The sequence below is a fragment of the Pseudophryne corroboree genome, chromosome 4, assembly GCF_028390025.1.
Source record: "Pseudophryne corroboree isolate aPseCor3 chromosome 4, aPseCor3.hap2, whole genome shotgun sequence".
In the NCBI taxonomy this organism is placed as follows: domain Eukaryota; kingdom Metazoa; phylum Chordata; class Amphibia; order Anura; family Myobatrachidae; genus Pseudophryne; species Pseudophryne corroboree.
Window position 1 is genome coordinate 197,066,595 of NC_086447.1, and position 13,124 is coordinate 197,079,718.

The window sequence follows — 13,124 nt, forward strand, 5'->3', positions numbered from 1 at the left end:
GCTGAATTGCTACTCAGTAACAAACTGCAAACACCCAAACATGTGGAAACCCACGATTGTACTAGGGATTTTAAGGTCTTCAGTCTATTGCTCTCACAACTGAGCTATTTTGGCAAGCTATACTGATAAGAATGTCTGTTTTTAGGAGCTAAAGATTTTGCAAACTGAAATAACATAAAATGCTTTTCAAGATCAAAACCTGAACACAACAGTTTTTGCTGCTAAATTGCTATTCAGTAGCAAAAGCAAACACCCAACCATGCTAAACCCCAGGATTGAACAAGACACCCTTAGATCTTCAGTCTAATGTTCTCACAACTGAGCTATTTCGCCAAGCTCTACTAATAAGAAATTCTTTTATTGGGGCTAATAATAATGCAAACTGTAATAACATGAAATGATCTTGAAGACCAGAACCTGAACACGGCAGTTTCTGCTGCTAAATTGCTATTCTGTAACAAAAAAACAGCAACTAAATATGCCGAAACCCGGGATCGAACCACGGACCTTTAGATCTTCAGTCTAACGCTCTCCCAACTGAGCTATTTCGGCTAATTGTGAAAGATGTAAAGTCGTATTTGGGGTTTTAGGTTGGGGAAAAATAGAGCATCAAGTGTTCTTGAAGAGCAACACCTTATAATGAAAGATTCTGCTGGTAAATTGCTATTCTGTAACAAAAATACAGCAACTAAACATGCCGAAACCTGGGATCAAACCAGGGACTTATAGAATTTCAGTCTAATGCTCTCCCAAATGAGCTATTGCAGCTACGTCTGACATTTGGAAAGTCTTTTTTGGTGTTTAAGATAAGGCAAACTGAAAGAACATCAAGTGTCCTAGAGGGCGAAACCTGAAAATAAAAGTTTCTGCTGCTAAATTTCTTTTTGCTGAATTGCTACTCAGTAACAAACTGCAAACACCCAAACATGTGGAAACCCACGATCGTACTAGGGATTTTAAGGTCTTCAGTCTATTGCTCTCACAACTGAGCTATTTTGGCAAGCTATACTGATAAGAATGTCTTTTTTTAGGAGCTAAAGATTTTGCAAACTGAAATAACATAAAATGCTTTTCAAGATCAAAACCTGAACACAACAGTTTTTGCTGCTAAATTGCTATTCAGTAGCAAATGCAAACACCCAACCATGCTAAACCCCAGGATTGAACAAGACACCCTTAGATCTTCAGTCTAATGTTCTCACAACTGAGCTATTTCGCCAAGCTCTACTAATAAGAAATTCTTTTATTGGGGCTAATAATAATGCAAACTGTAATAACATGAAATGATCTTGAAGACCAGAACCTGAACACGGCAGTTTCTGCTGCTAAATTGCTATTCTGTAACAAAAAAACAGCAACTAAATATGCCGAAACCCGGGATCAAACCAGGGACCTTTAGATCTTCAGTCTAACGCTCTCCCAACTGAGCTATTTCGGCTAATTGTGAAAGGTGTAAAGTCGTATTTGGGGTTTTAGGTTGGGGAAAAATAGAGCATCAAGTGTTCTTGAAGAGCAACACCTTATAATGAAAGATTCTGCTGGTAAATTGCTATTCTGTAACAAAAATACAGCAACTAAACATGCCGAAACCTGGGATCAAACCAGGGACTTATAGAATTTCAGTCTAATGCTCTCCCAAATGAGCTATTGCAGCTACATCTGACATTTGGAAAGTCTTTTTTGGTGTTTAAGATAAGGCAAACTGAAAGAACATCAAGTGTCCTAGAGGGCGAAACCTGAAAATAAAAGTTTCTGCTGCTAAATTTCTTTTTGCTGAATTGCTACTCAGTAACAAACTGCAAACACCCAAACATGTGGAAACCCACGATCGTACTAGGAATTTTAAGGTCTTCAGTCTATTGCTCTCACAACTGAGCTATTTTGGCAAGCTATACTGATAAGAATGTCTTTTTTTAGGAGCTAAAGATTTTGCAAACTGAAATAACATAAAATGCTTTTCAAGATCAAAACCTGAACACAACAGTTTTTGCTGCTAAATTGCTATTCAGTAGCAAATGCAAACACCCAACCATGCTAAACCCCAGGATTGAACAAGACACTCTTAGATCTTCAGTCTAATGTTGTCACAACTGAGCTATTTTGCCAAGCTCTACTAATAAGAAATTCTTTTATTGGGGCTAATAATAATGCAAACTGTAATAACATGAAATGTTCTTGAAAACCAGAACCTGAACACGGCAGTTTCTGCTGCTAAATTGCTATTCTGTAACAAAAAAACAGCAACTAAATATGCCGAAACCCAGGATCGAACCAGGGACCTTTAGATCTTCAGTCTAACGCTCTCCCAACTGAGCTATTTTGGCTAATTGTGAAAGATGTAAAGTCGTATTTGGGGTTTTAGGTTGGGGAAAAATAGAGCATCAAGTGTTCTTGAAGAGCAACACCTTATAATGAAAGATTCTGCTGGTAAATTGCTATTCTGTAACAAAAATACAGCAACTAAACATGCCGAAACCTGGGATCAAACCAGGGACTTATAGAATTTCAGTCTAATGCTCTCCCAAATGAGCTATTGCAGCTACGTCTGACATTTGAAAAGTCTTTTTTGGTGTTTAAGATAAGGAAAAATGAAAGAACATCAAGTGTCCTAGAGGGCGAAACCTGAAAATAAAAGTTTCTGCTGCTAAATTTCTTTTTGCTGAATTGCTACTCAGTAACAAACTGCAAACACCCAAACATGTGGAAACCCACGATCGTACTAGGGATTTTAAGGTCTTCAGTCTATTGCTCTCACAACTGAGCTATTTTGGCAAGCTATACTGATAAAAATGTCTTTTTTTAGGAGCTAAAGATTTTGCAAACTGAAATAACATAAAATGCTTTTCAAGATCAAAACCTGAACACAACAGTTTTTGCTGCTAAATTGCTATTCAGTAGCAAATGCAAACACCCAACCATGCTAAACCCCAGGATTGAACAAGACACTCTTAGATCTTCAGTCTAATGTTGTCACAACTGAGCTATTTTGCCAAGCTCTACTAATAAGAAATTCTTTTATTGGGGCTAATAATAATGCAAACTGTAATAACATGAAATGTTCTTGAAAACCAGAACCTGAACATGGCAGTTTCTGCTGCTAAATTGCTATTCTGTAACAAAAAAATACAGCAACTAAATATGCCAAAACCCGGGATCGAACCAGGGACCTTTAAATCTTCAGTCTAACGCTCTCCCAACTGAGCTATTTCGGCTAATTGTGAAAGATGTGAAGTCGTATTTGGGGTTTTAGGTTAGGAAAAAAAGAGCATCAAGTGTTCTTGAAGCGCAACACCTTATAATGAAAGATTCTACTGGTAAATTGCTATTCTGTAACAAAAATACAGCAACTAAACATGCCGAAACCCGGGATCTAACCAGGGACTTATAGATCTTCAGTCTAATGCTCTCCCAAATGAGCTATTGCAGCTACGTCTGACATTTGGAAAGTCTTTTTTGGTGTTTAAGATAAGGCAAACTGAAAGAACATCAAGTGTCCTAGAGGGCGAAACCTGAAAATAAAAGTTTCTGCTGCTAAATTTATTTTTGCTGAATTGCTACTCAGTAACAAACTGCAAACACCCAAACATGTGGAAACCCACGATTGTACTAGGAATTTTAAGGTCTTCAGTCTATTGCTCTCACAACTGAGCTATTTTGGCAAGCTATACTGATAAGAATGTCTGTTTTTAGGAGCTAAAGATTTTGCAAACTGAAATAACATAAAATGCTTTTCAAGATCAAAACCTGAACACAACAGTTTTTGCTGCTAAATTGCTATTCAGTAGCAAAAGCAAACACCCAACCATGCTAAACCCCAGGAATGAACAAGACACCCTTAGATCTTCAGTCTAATGTTGTCACAACTAAGCTATTTCGCCAAGCTCTACTAATAAGAAATTCTTTTATTGGGGCTAATAATAATGCAAACTGTAATAACATGAAATGTTCTTGAAAACCAGAACCTGAACACTGCAGTTTATGCTGCTAAATTGCTATTCTGTAACAAAAAAACAGCAACTAAATATGCCAAAACCCGGGATCGAACCAGGGACCTTTCGATCTTCAGTCTACCGCTCTCCCAACTGAGCTATTTCGGCTAATTGTGAAAGATGTCAAGCCGAATTTAGGGTTTTAGGTTGGGGAAAAAAAGAGCATTAAGTGTTCTTGATGAACAACACCTGATAATGAAAGATTCTGCTGGTAAATTGCTATTCTGTAACAAAAATACAGCAACTAAACATGCCAAAACCTGGGATCGAGCCAGGGACCTTTAGATCTTCAGTCTAATGCTCTCACAAAAGAGATATTGCGGGTAAGTCTGACATTTGGAAAGTCTTTTTTGGTGTTTAAGATAAGGCAAACTGAAAGAACATCAAGTGTCCTAGAGGGCGAAACCTGAAAATGAAAGTTTATGCTGCTAAATTTCTTTTTGCTGAATTGCTACTCAGTAACAAACTGCAAACACCCAAACATGTGGAAACCCACGATCGTACTAGGGATTTTAAGGTCTTCAGTCTAATGCTCTCACAACTGAGCTATTTTGGCAAGCTATACTGATAAGAATGTCTTTTTTTAGGAGCTAAAGATTTTGCAAACTGAAATAACATAAAATGCTTTTCAAGATCAAAACCTGAACACAACAGTTTTTGCTGCTAAATTGCTATTCAGTAGCAAAAGCAAACACCCAACCATGCTAAACTCCAGGATTGAACAAGACACTCTTAGATCTTCAGTCTAATGTTGTCACAACTGAGCTATTTTGCCAAGCTCTACTAATAAGAAATTCTTTTATTGGGGCTAATAATAATGCAAACTGTAATAACATGAAATGTTCTTGAAAACCAGAACCTGAACATGGCAGTTTCTGCTGCTAAATTGCTATTCTGTTACAAAAAAAACAGCAACTAAATATGCCAAAACCCGGGATCGAACCAGGGACCTTTAAATCTTCAGTCTAACGCTCTCCCAACTGAGCTATTTCGGCTAATTGTGAAAGATGTGAAGTCGTATTTGGGGTTTTAGGTTAGGAAAAAAAGAGCATCAAGTGTTCTTGAAGCGCAACACCTTATAATGAAAGATTCTACTGGTAAATTGCTATTCTGTAACAAAAATACAGCAACTAAACATGCCGAAACCCGGGATCTAACCAGGGACTTATAGATCTTCAGTCTAATGCTCTCCCAAATGAGCTATTGCAGCTACGTCTGACATTTGGAAAGTCTTTTTTGGTGTTTAAGATAAGGCAAACTGAAAGAACATCAAGTGTCCTAGAGGGCGAAACCTGAAAATGAAAGTTTATGCTGCTTAATTTCTTTTTGCTGAATTGCTACTCAGTAACAAACTGCAAACACCCAAACATGTGGAAACCCACGATCGTACTAGGGATTTTAAGGTCTTCAGTCTATTGCTCTCACAACTGAGCTATTTTGGCAAGCTATACTGATAAGAATGTCTTTTTTTAGGAGCTAAAGATTTTGCAAACTGAAATAACATAAAATGCTTTTCAAGATCAAAACCTGAACACAACAGTTTTTGCTGCTAAATTGCTATTCAGTAGCAAAAGCAAACACCCAACCATGCTAAACCCCAGGATTGAACAAGACACCCTTAGATCTTCAGTCTAATGTTGTCACAACTGAGCTATTTCGCCAAGCTCTACTAATAAGAAATTCTTTTATTGGGGCTAATAATAATGCAAACTGTAATAATATGAAATGTTATTGAAGACCAGAACCTGAGTACGGCAGTTTCTGCTGCTAAATTGCTATTCTGTAACAAAAAAAAACAGCAACTAACTATGCCAAAACCAGGGATCGAACCAAGGACCTTTAGATCTTCAGTATAACGCTCTCCCAACTGAGCTATTTCGGCTAATTGTGAAAGATGTGATGTCGTATTTGGGGTTTTAGGTTGGGAAAAATAGAGCATCAAGTGTTCTTGAAGAGCAACACCTTATAATGAAAGATTCTGCAGGTAAATTGCTATTCTGTAACAAATATACAGCAACTAAACATGCCGAAACCCAGGATCGAACCAGGGACTTATAGATCTTCAGTTTAATGCTCTCCCAAATGAGCTATTGCAGCTACGTCTGACATTTGGAAAGTCTTTTTTTGGTGTTTAAGATAAGGCAAACTGAAAGAACATCAAGTGTCCTAGAGGGCGAAACCTGAAAATAAAAGTTTCTGCTGCTAAATTTCTTTTTGCTGAATTGCTACTCAGTAACAAACTGCAAACACCCAAACATGTGGAAACCCACGATCGTACTAGGGATTTTAAGGTCTTCAGTCTATTGCTCTCACAACTGAGCTATTTTGGCAAGCTATACTGATAAGAATGTCTTTTTTTAGGAGCTAAAGATTTTGCAAACTGAAATGACATAAAATGCTTTTCAAGATCAAAACCTGAACACAACAGTTTTTGCTGCTAAATTGCTATTCAGTAGCAAAAGCAAACACCCAACCATGCTAAACCCCAGGATTGAACAAGACACCCTTAGATCTTCAGTTTAATGATGTCACAACTGAGCTATTTCGCCAAGCTCTACTAATAAGAAATTATTTTATTGGGGCTAATAATAATGCAAACTGTAATAACATGAAATGTTCTTGAAAACCAGAACCTGAACACGGCAGTTTCTGCTGCTAAATTGATATTCTGTAACAAAAAAACAGCAACTTAATATGCCAAAACCCGGGACCTTTAGATCTTCAGTCTAACGCTCTCCCAACTGAGCTATTTCGGCTAATTGTGAAAGATGTAAATCCGTATTTAGGGTTTTAGGTTGGGGAAAAAAAGAGCATTAAGTGTTCTTGATGAACAACACCTGATAATGAAAGATTCTGCTGGTAAATTGCTATTCTGTAACAAAAATACAGCAACTAAACATGCCAAAACCTGGGATCAAACCAGGGACTTATAGAATTTCAGTCTAATGCTCTCCCAAATGAGCTATTGCAGCTACGTCTGACATTTGGAAAGTCTTTTTTGGTGTTTAAGATAAGGCAAACTGAAAGAACATCAAGTGTCCTAGAGGGCGAAACCTGAAAATGAAAGTTTCTGCTGCTAAATTTCTTTTTGCTGAATTGCTACTCAGTAACAAACTGCAAACACCCAAACATGTGGAAACCCACGATCGTACTAGGGATTTTAAGGTCTTCAGTCTATTGCTCTCACAACTGAGCTGTTTTGGCAAGCTATACTGATAAGAATGTCTTTTTTAAGGAGCTAAAGATTTTGCAAACTGAAATAACATAAAATGCTTTTCAAGATCAAAACCTGAACACAACAGTTTTTGCTGCTAAATTGCTATTCAGTAGCAAAAGCAAACACCCAACCATTCTAAACCCCAGGATTGAACAAGACATCCTTAGATCTTCAGTCTAATGTTGTCACAACTGAGCTATTTCGCCAAGCTCTACTAATAAGAAATTCTTTTATTGGGGCTAATAATAATGCAAACTGTAATAACATGAAATGTTCTTGAAAACCAGAACCTGAACATGGCAGTTTCTGCTGCTAAATTGCTATTCTGTAACAAAAAAAACAGCAACTAAATATGCCGAAACCCGGGATCGAACCAGGGACCTTTAGATCTTCAGTCTAACGCTCTCCCAACTAAGCTATTTCGGCTAATTGTGAAAGATATAAAGTCGTATTTAGGGTTTTAGGTTGGGGAAAAAAAGAGCATTAAGTGTTCTTGATGAACAACACCTGATAATGAAAGATTCTGCTGGTAAATTGCTATTCTGTAACAAAAATACAGCAACTAAACATGCCAAAACCTGGGATCGAACCAGGGACCTTTAGATCTTCAGTCTAATGCTCTCACAAAAGAGATATTGCGGGTAAGTCTGACATTTGGAAAGTCTTTTTTGGTGTTTAAGATAAGGCAAACTGAAAGAACATCAAGTGTCCTAGAGGGCGAAACCTGAAAATGAAAGTTTATGCTGCTAAATTTCTTTTTGCTGAATTGCTACTCAGTAACAAACTGCAAACACCCAAACATGTGGAAACCCACGATCGTACTAGGGATTTTAAGGTCTTCAGTCTATTGCTCTCACAACTGAGCTATTTTGGCAAGCTATACTGATAAGAATGTCTTTTTTTAGGAGCTAAAGATTTTGCAAACTGAAATAACATAAAATGCTTTTCAAGATCAAAACCTGAACACAACAGTTTTTGCTGCTAAATTGCTATTCAGTAGCAAAAGCAAACACCCAACCATGCTAAACCCCTGGATTGAACAAGACACCCTTAGATCTTCAGTCTAATGTTGTCACAACTGAGCTATTTCGCCAAGCTCTACTAATAAGAAATTCTTTTATTGGGGCTAATAATAATGCAAACTGTAATAATATGAAATGTTCTTGAAGACCAGAACCTGAGTACGGCAGTTTCTGCTGCTAAATTGCTATTCTGTAACAAAAAAAACAGCAACTAACTATGCCAAAACCAGGGATCGAACCAGGGACCTTTAGATCTTCAGTATAACGCTCTCCCAACTGAGCTATTTCGGCTAATTGCGAAATATGTGAAGTCGTATTTGGGGTTTTAGGTTGGGAAAAATAGAGCATCAAGTGTTCTTGAAGAGCAACACCTTATAATGAAAGATTCTGCTGGTAAATTGCTATTCTTTAACAAAAATACAGCAACTAAACATGCCGAAACCCGGGATCTAACCAGGGACTTATAGATCTTCAGTCTAATGCTCTCCCAAATGAGCTATTGCAGCTACGTCTGACATTTGGAAAGTCTTTTTTGGTGTTTAAGATAAGGCAAACTGAAAGAACATCAAGTGTCCTAGAGGGAGAAACCTGAAAATAAAAGTTTCTGCTGCTAAATTTCTTTTTGCTGAATTGCTACTCAGTAACAAAATGCAAACACCCAAACATGTGGAAACCCACGATCGTACTAGGGATTTTAAGGTCTTCAGTCTATTGCTCTCACAACTGAGCTATATTGGCAAGCTATACTGATAAGAATGTCTATTTTTGAAGCTAAATATTTTGCAAACTGAAATAACATAAAATGTTTTTCAAGATCAAAAACTGAACACAACAGTTTTTGCTGCTAAATTGCTATTCAGTAGCAAAAGAAAACACCCAACCATGCTAAACCCCAGGATTGAACAAGACACCCTTAGATCTTCAGTCTAATGTTCTCACAACTGAGCTATTTTGCCAAGCTCTACTAATAAGAAATTATTTTATTGGGGCTAATAATAATGCAAACTGTAATAACATGAAATGATCTTGAAGACCAGAACCTGAACACGGCAGTTTCTGCTGCTAAATTGCTATTCTGTAACAAAAAAACAGCAACTAAATATGCCGAAACCCGGGATCGAACCAGGGACCTTTAGATCTTCAGTCTAACGCTCTCCCAACTAAGCTATTTCGGCTAATTGTGAAAGATATAAAGTCGTATTTGGGGTTTTAGGTTGGGGAAAAATAGAGCATCAAGTGTTCTTGAAGAGCAACACCTTATAATGAAAGATTCTGCTGGTAAATTGCTATTCTGTAACAAAAATACAGCAACTAAACATGCCGAAACCTGGGATCGAACCAGGAACTTATAAATCTTCAGTCTAATGCTCTCCCAAATGAGCTATTGCAGCTACGTCTGACATTTGGAAAGTCTTTTTTGGTGTTTAAGATAAGGCAAACTGAAAGAACATCAAGTGTCCTAGAGGGCGAAACCTGAAAATGAAAGTTTCTGCTGCTAAATTTCTTTTTGCTGAATTGCTACTCAGTAACAAACTGCAAACACCCAAACATGTGGAAACCCACGATCGTACTAGGGATTTTAAGGTCTTCAGTCTATTGCTCTCACAACTGAGCTATTTTGGCAAGCTATACTGATAAGAATGTCTTTTTTTAGGAGCTAAAGATTTTGCAAACTGAAATAACATAAAATGCTTTTCAAGATCAAAACCTGAACACAACAGTTTTTGCTGCTAAATTGCTATTCAGTAGCAAAAGCAAACACCCAACCATGCTAAACCCCAGGATTGAACAAGACACCCTTAGATCTTCAGTCTAATGTTGTCACAACTGAGCTATTTCGCCAAGCTCTACTAATAAGAAATTCTTTTATTGGGGCTAATAATAATGCAAACTGTAATAACATGAAATGTTCTTGAAAACCAGAACCTGAACACGGCAGTTTCTGCTGCTAAATTGCTATTCTGTAACAAAAAAAACAGCAACTAAATATGCCGAAACCCGGGATCGAACCAGGGACCTTTAGATCTTCAGTCTAACGCTCTCCCAACTGAGCTATTTCGGCTAATTGTGAAAGATGTGAAGTCGTATGTGGGGTTTTAGGTTGGGAAAAAAAGAGCATCAAGTGTTCTTGAAGCGCAACACCTTATAATGAAAGATTCTACTGGTAAATTGCTATTCTGTAACAAAAATACAGCAACTAAACATGCCGAAACCCGGGATCTAACCAGGGACTTATAGATCTTCAGTCTAATGCTCTCCCAAATGAGCTATTGCAGCTACGTCTGACATTTGGAAAGTCTTTTTTGGTGTTTAAGATAAGGCAAACTGAAAGAACATCAAGTGTCCTAGAGGGCGAAACCTGAAAATAAAAGTTTCTGCTGCTAAATTTCTTTTTGCTGAATTGCTACTCAGTAACAAACTGCAAACACCCAAACATGTGGAAACCCACGATCGTACTAGGCATTTTAAGGTCTTCAGTCTATTGCTCTCACAACTGAGCTATTTTGGCAAGCTATACTGATAAGAATGTCTGTTTTTAGGAGCTAAAGATTTTGCAAACTGAAATAACATAAAATGCTTTTCAAGATCAAAACCTGAACACAACAGTTTTTGCTGCTAAATTGCTATTCAGTAGCAAATGCAAACACCCAACCATGCTAAACCCCAGGATTGAACAAGACACCCTTAGATCTTCAGTCTAATGTTCTCACAACTGAGCTATTTCGCCAAGCTCTACTAATAAGAAATTCTTTTATTGGGGCTAATAATAATGCAAACTGTAATAACATGAAATGATCTTGAAGACCAGAACCTGAACACGGCAGTTTCTGCTGCTAAATTGCTATTCTGTAACAAAAAAACAGCAACTAAATATGCCGAAACCCGGGATCGAACCAGGGACCTTTAGATCTTCAGTCTAACGCTCTCCCAACTGAGCTATTTCGGCTAATTGTGAAAGATGCGAAGTCGTATTTGGGGTTTTAGGTTAGGAAAAAAAGAGCATCAAGTGTTCTTGAAGAGCAACACCTTATAATGAAAGATTCTGCTGGTAAATTGCTATTCTTTAACAAAAATACAGCAACTAAACATGCCGAAACCCGGGATCTAACCAGGGACTTATAGATCTTCAGTCTAATGCTCTCCCAAATGAGCTATTGCAGCTACGTCTGACATTTGGAAAGTCTTTTTTGGTGTTTAAGATAAGGCAAACTGAAAGAACATCAAGTGTCCTAGAGGGAGAAACCTGAAAATAAAAGTTTCTGCTGCTAAATTTCTTTTTGCTGAATTGCTACTCAGTAACAAAATGCAAACACCCAAACATGTGGAAACCCACGATCGTACTAGGGATTTTAAGGTCTTCAGTCTATTGCTCTCACAACTGAGCTATTTTGGCAAGCTATACTGATAAGAATGTCTATTTTTGAAGCTAAAGATTTTGCAAACTGAAATAACATAAAATGTTTTTCAAGATCAAAAACTGAACACAACAGTTTTTGCTGCTAAATTGCTATTCAGTAGCAAAAGCAAACACCCAACCATGCTAAACCCCAGGATTGAACAAGACACCCTTAGATCTTCAGTCTAATGTTCTCACAACTGAGCTATTTTGCCAAGCTCTACTAATAAGAAATTCTTTTATTGGGGCTAATAATAATGCAAACTGTAATAACATGAAATGATCTTGAAGACCAGAACCTGAACACGGCAGTTTCTGCTGCTAAATTGCTATTCTGTAACAAAAAAACAGCAACTAAATATGCCGAAACCCGGGATCGAACCAGGGACCTTTAGATCTTCAGTCTAACGCTCTCCCAACTAAGCTATTTCGGCTAATTGTGAAAGATATAAAGTCGTATTTAGGGTTTTAGGTTGGGGAAAAAAAGAGCATTAAGTGTTCTTGATGAACAACACCTGATAATGAAAGATTCTGCTGGTAAATTGCTATTCTGTAACAAAAATACAGCAACTAAACATGCCAAAACCTGGGATCGAACCAGGGACCTTTAGCTCTTCAGTCTAATGCTCTCACAAAAGAGATATTGCGGGTAAGTCTGACATTTGGAAAGTCTTTTTTGGTGTTTAAGATAAGGCAAACTGAAAGAACATCAAGTGTCCTAGAGGGCGAAACCTGAAAATGAAAGTTTATGCTGCTAAATTTCTTTTTGCTGAATTGCTACTCAGTAACAAACTGCAAACACCCAAACATGTGGAAACCCACGATCGTACTAGGGATTTTAAGGTCTTCAGTCTATTGCTCTCACAACTGAGCTATTTTGGCAAGCTATACTGATAAGAATGTCTTTTTTTAGGAGCTAAAGATTTTGCAAACTGAAATAACATAAAATGCTTTTCAAGATCAAAACCTGAACACAACAGTTTTTGCTGCTAAATTGCTATTCAGTAGCAAAAGCAAACACCCAACCATGCTAAACCCCTGGATTGAACAAGACACCCTTAGATCTTCAGTCTAATGTTGTCACAACTGAGCTATTTCGCCAAGCTCTACTAATAAGAAATTCTTTTATTGGGGCTAATAATAATGCAAACTGTAATAATATGAAATGTTCTTGAAGACCAGAACCTGAGTACGGCAGTTTCTGCTGCTAAATTGCTATTCTGTAACAAAAAAAACAGCAACTAACTATGCCAAAACCAGGGATCGAACACGGGACCTTTAGATCTTCAGTATAACGCTCTCCCAACTGAGCTATTTCGGCTAATTGTGAAATATGTGAAGTCGTATTTGGGGTTTTAGGTTGGGAAAAATAGAGCATCAAGTGTTCTTGAAGAGCAACACCTTATAATGAAAGATTCTGCTGGTAAATTGCTATTCTTTAACAAAAATACAGCAACTAAACATGCCGAAACCCGGGATCTAACCAGGGACTTATAGAT

The 13,124-nt window shown here is 37.4% G+C and overlaps 15 non-coding genes across 15 annotated transcripts; all 15 read right to left on the reverse strand.

The window, feature by feature from the left end:
* Positions 1 to 479: 479 nt before the first annotated feature.
* TRNAF-GAA (transfer RNA phenylalanine (anticodon GAA)) lies at positions 480 to 552 on the reverse strand. The gene has a single exon. It is a non-coding gene; the product is annotated as a tRNA-Phe (tRNA).
* An 813-nt stretch (positions 553 to 1,365) lies between these two features.
* Positions 1,366 to 1,438, reverse strand: TRNAF-GAA (transfer RNA phenylalanine (anticodon GAA)). The gene has a single exon. It is a non-coding gene; the product is annotated as a tRNA-Phe (tRNA).
* An 813-nt stretch (positions 1,439 to 2,251) lies between these two features.
* On the reverse strand, positions 2,252 to 2,324 carry TRNAF-GAA (transfer RNA phenylalanine (anticodon GAA)). The gene has a single exon. It is a non-coding gene; the product is annotated as a tRNA-Phe (tRNA).
* An 815-nt stretch (positions 2,325 to 3,139) lies between these two features.
* TRNAF-GAA (transfer RNA phenylalanine (anticodon GAA)) lies at positions 3,140 to 3,212 on the reverse strand. The gene has a single exon. It is a non-coding gene; the product is annotated as a tRNA-Phe (tRNA).
* Positions 3,213 to 4,024: 812 nt separating this feature from the next.
* Positions 4,025 to 4,097, reverse strand: TRNAF-GAA (transfer RNA phenylalanine (anticodon GAA)). Its single transcript has one exon. It is a non-coding gene; the product is annotated as a tRNA-Phe (tRNA).
* A 143-nt stretch (positions 4,098 to 4,240) lies between these two features.
* On the reverse strand, positions 4,241 to 4,545 carry TRNAF-GAA (transfer RNA phenylalanine (anticodon GAA)). The gene is made up of 2 exons: positions 4,509 to 4,545; positions 4,241 to 4,276 (listed from the first exon to the last, which is right to left on the reverse strand). It is a non-coding gene; the product is annotated as a tRNA-Phe (tRNA).
* Positions 4,546 to 4,911: 366 nt separating this feature from the next.
* TRNAF-GAA (transfer RNA phenylalanine (anticodon GAA)) lies at positions 4,912 to 4,984 on the reverse strand. The gene has a single exon. It is a non-coding gene; the product is annotated as a tRNA-Phe (tRNA).
* Positions 4,985 to 5,798: 814 nt separating this feature from the next.
* TRNAF-GAA (transfer RNA phenylalanine (anticodon GAA)) lies at positions 5,799 to 5,871 on the reverse strand. The gene has a single exon. It is a non-coding gene; the product is annotated as a tRNA-Phe (tRNA).
* A 1,688-nt stretch (positions 5,872 to 7,559) lies between these two features.
* On the reverse strand, positions 7,560 to 7,632 carry TRNAF-GAA (transfer RNA phenylalanine (anticodon GAA)). Its single transcript has one exon. It is a non-coding gene; the product is annotated as a tRNA-Phe (tRNA).
* Positions 7,633 to 8,446: 814 nt separating this feature from the next.
* Positions 8,447 to 8,519, reverse strand: TRNAF-GAA (transfer RNA phenylalanine (anticodon GAA)). Its single transcript has one exon. It is a non-coding gene; the product is annotated as a tRNA-Phe (tRNA).
* Positions 8,520 to 9,330: 811 nt separating this feature from the next.
* TRNAF-GAA (transfer RNA phenylalanine (anticodon GAA)) lies at positions 9,331 to 9,403 on the reverse strand. The gene has a single exon. It is a non-coding gene; the product is annotated as a tRNA-Phe (tRNA).
* An 814-nt stretch (positions 9,404 to 10,217) lies between these two features.
* On the reverse strand, positions 10,218 to 10,290 carry TRNAF-GAA (transfer RNA phenylalanine (anticodon GAA)). The gene has a single exon. It is a non-coding gene; the product is annotated as a tRNA-Phe (tRNA).
* An 812-nt stretch (positions 10,291 to 11,102) lies between these two features.
* Positions 11,103 to 11,175, reverse strand: TRNAF-GAA (transfer RNA phenylalanine (anticodon GAA)). The gene has a single exon. It is a non-coding gene; the product is annotated as a tRNA-Phe (tRNA).
* Positions 11,176 to 11,986: 811 nt separating this feature from the next.
* Positions 11,987 to 12,059, reverse strand: TRNAF-GAA (transfer RNA phenylalanine (anticodon GAA)). Its single transcript has one exon. It is a non-coding gene; the product is annotated as a tRNA-Phe (tRNA).
* An 814-nt stretch (positions 12,060 to 12,873) lies between these two features.
* Positions 12,874 to 12,946, reverse strand: TRNAF-GAA (transfer RNA phenylalanine (anticodon GAA)). Its single transcript has one exon. It is a non-coding gene; the product is annotated as a tRNA-Phe (tRNA).
* Between the last annotated feature and the right edge of the window lie 178 nt (positions 12,947 to 13,124).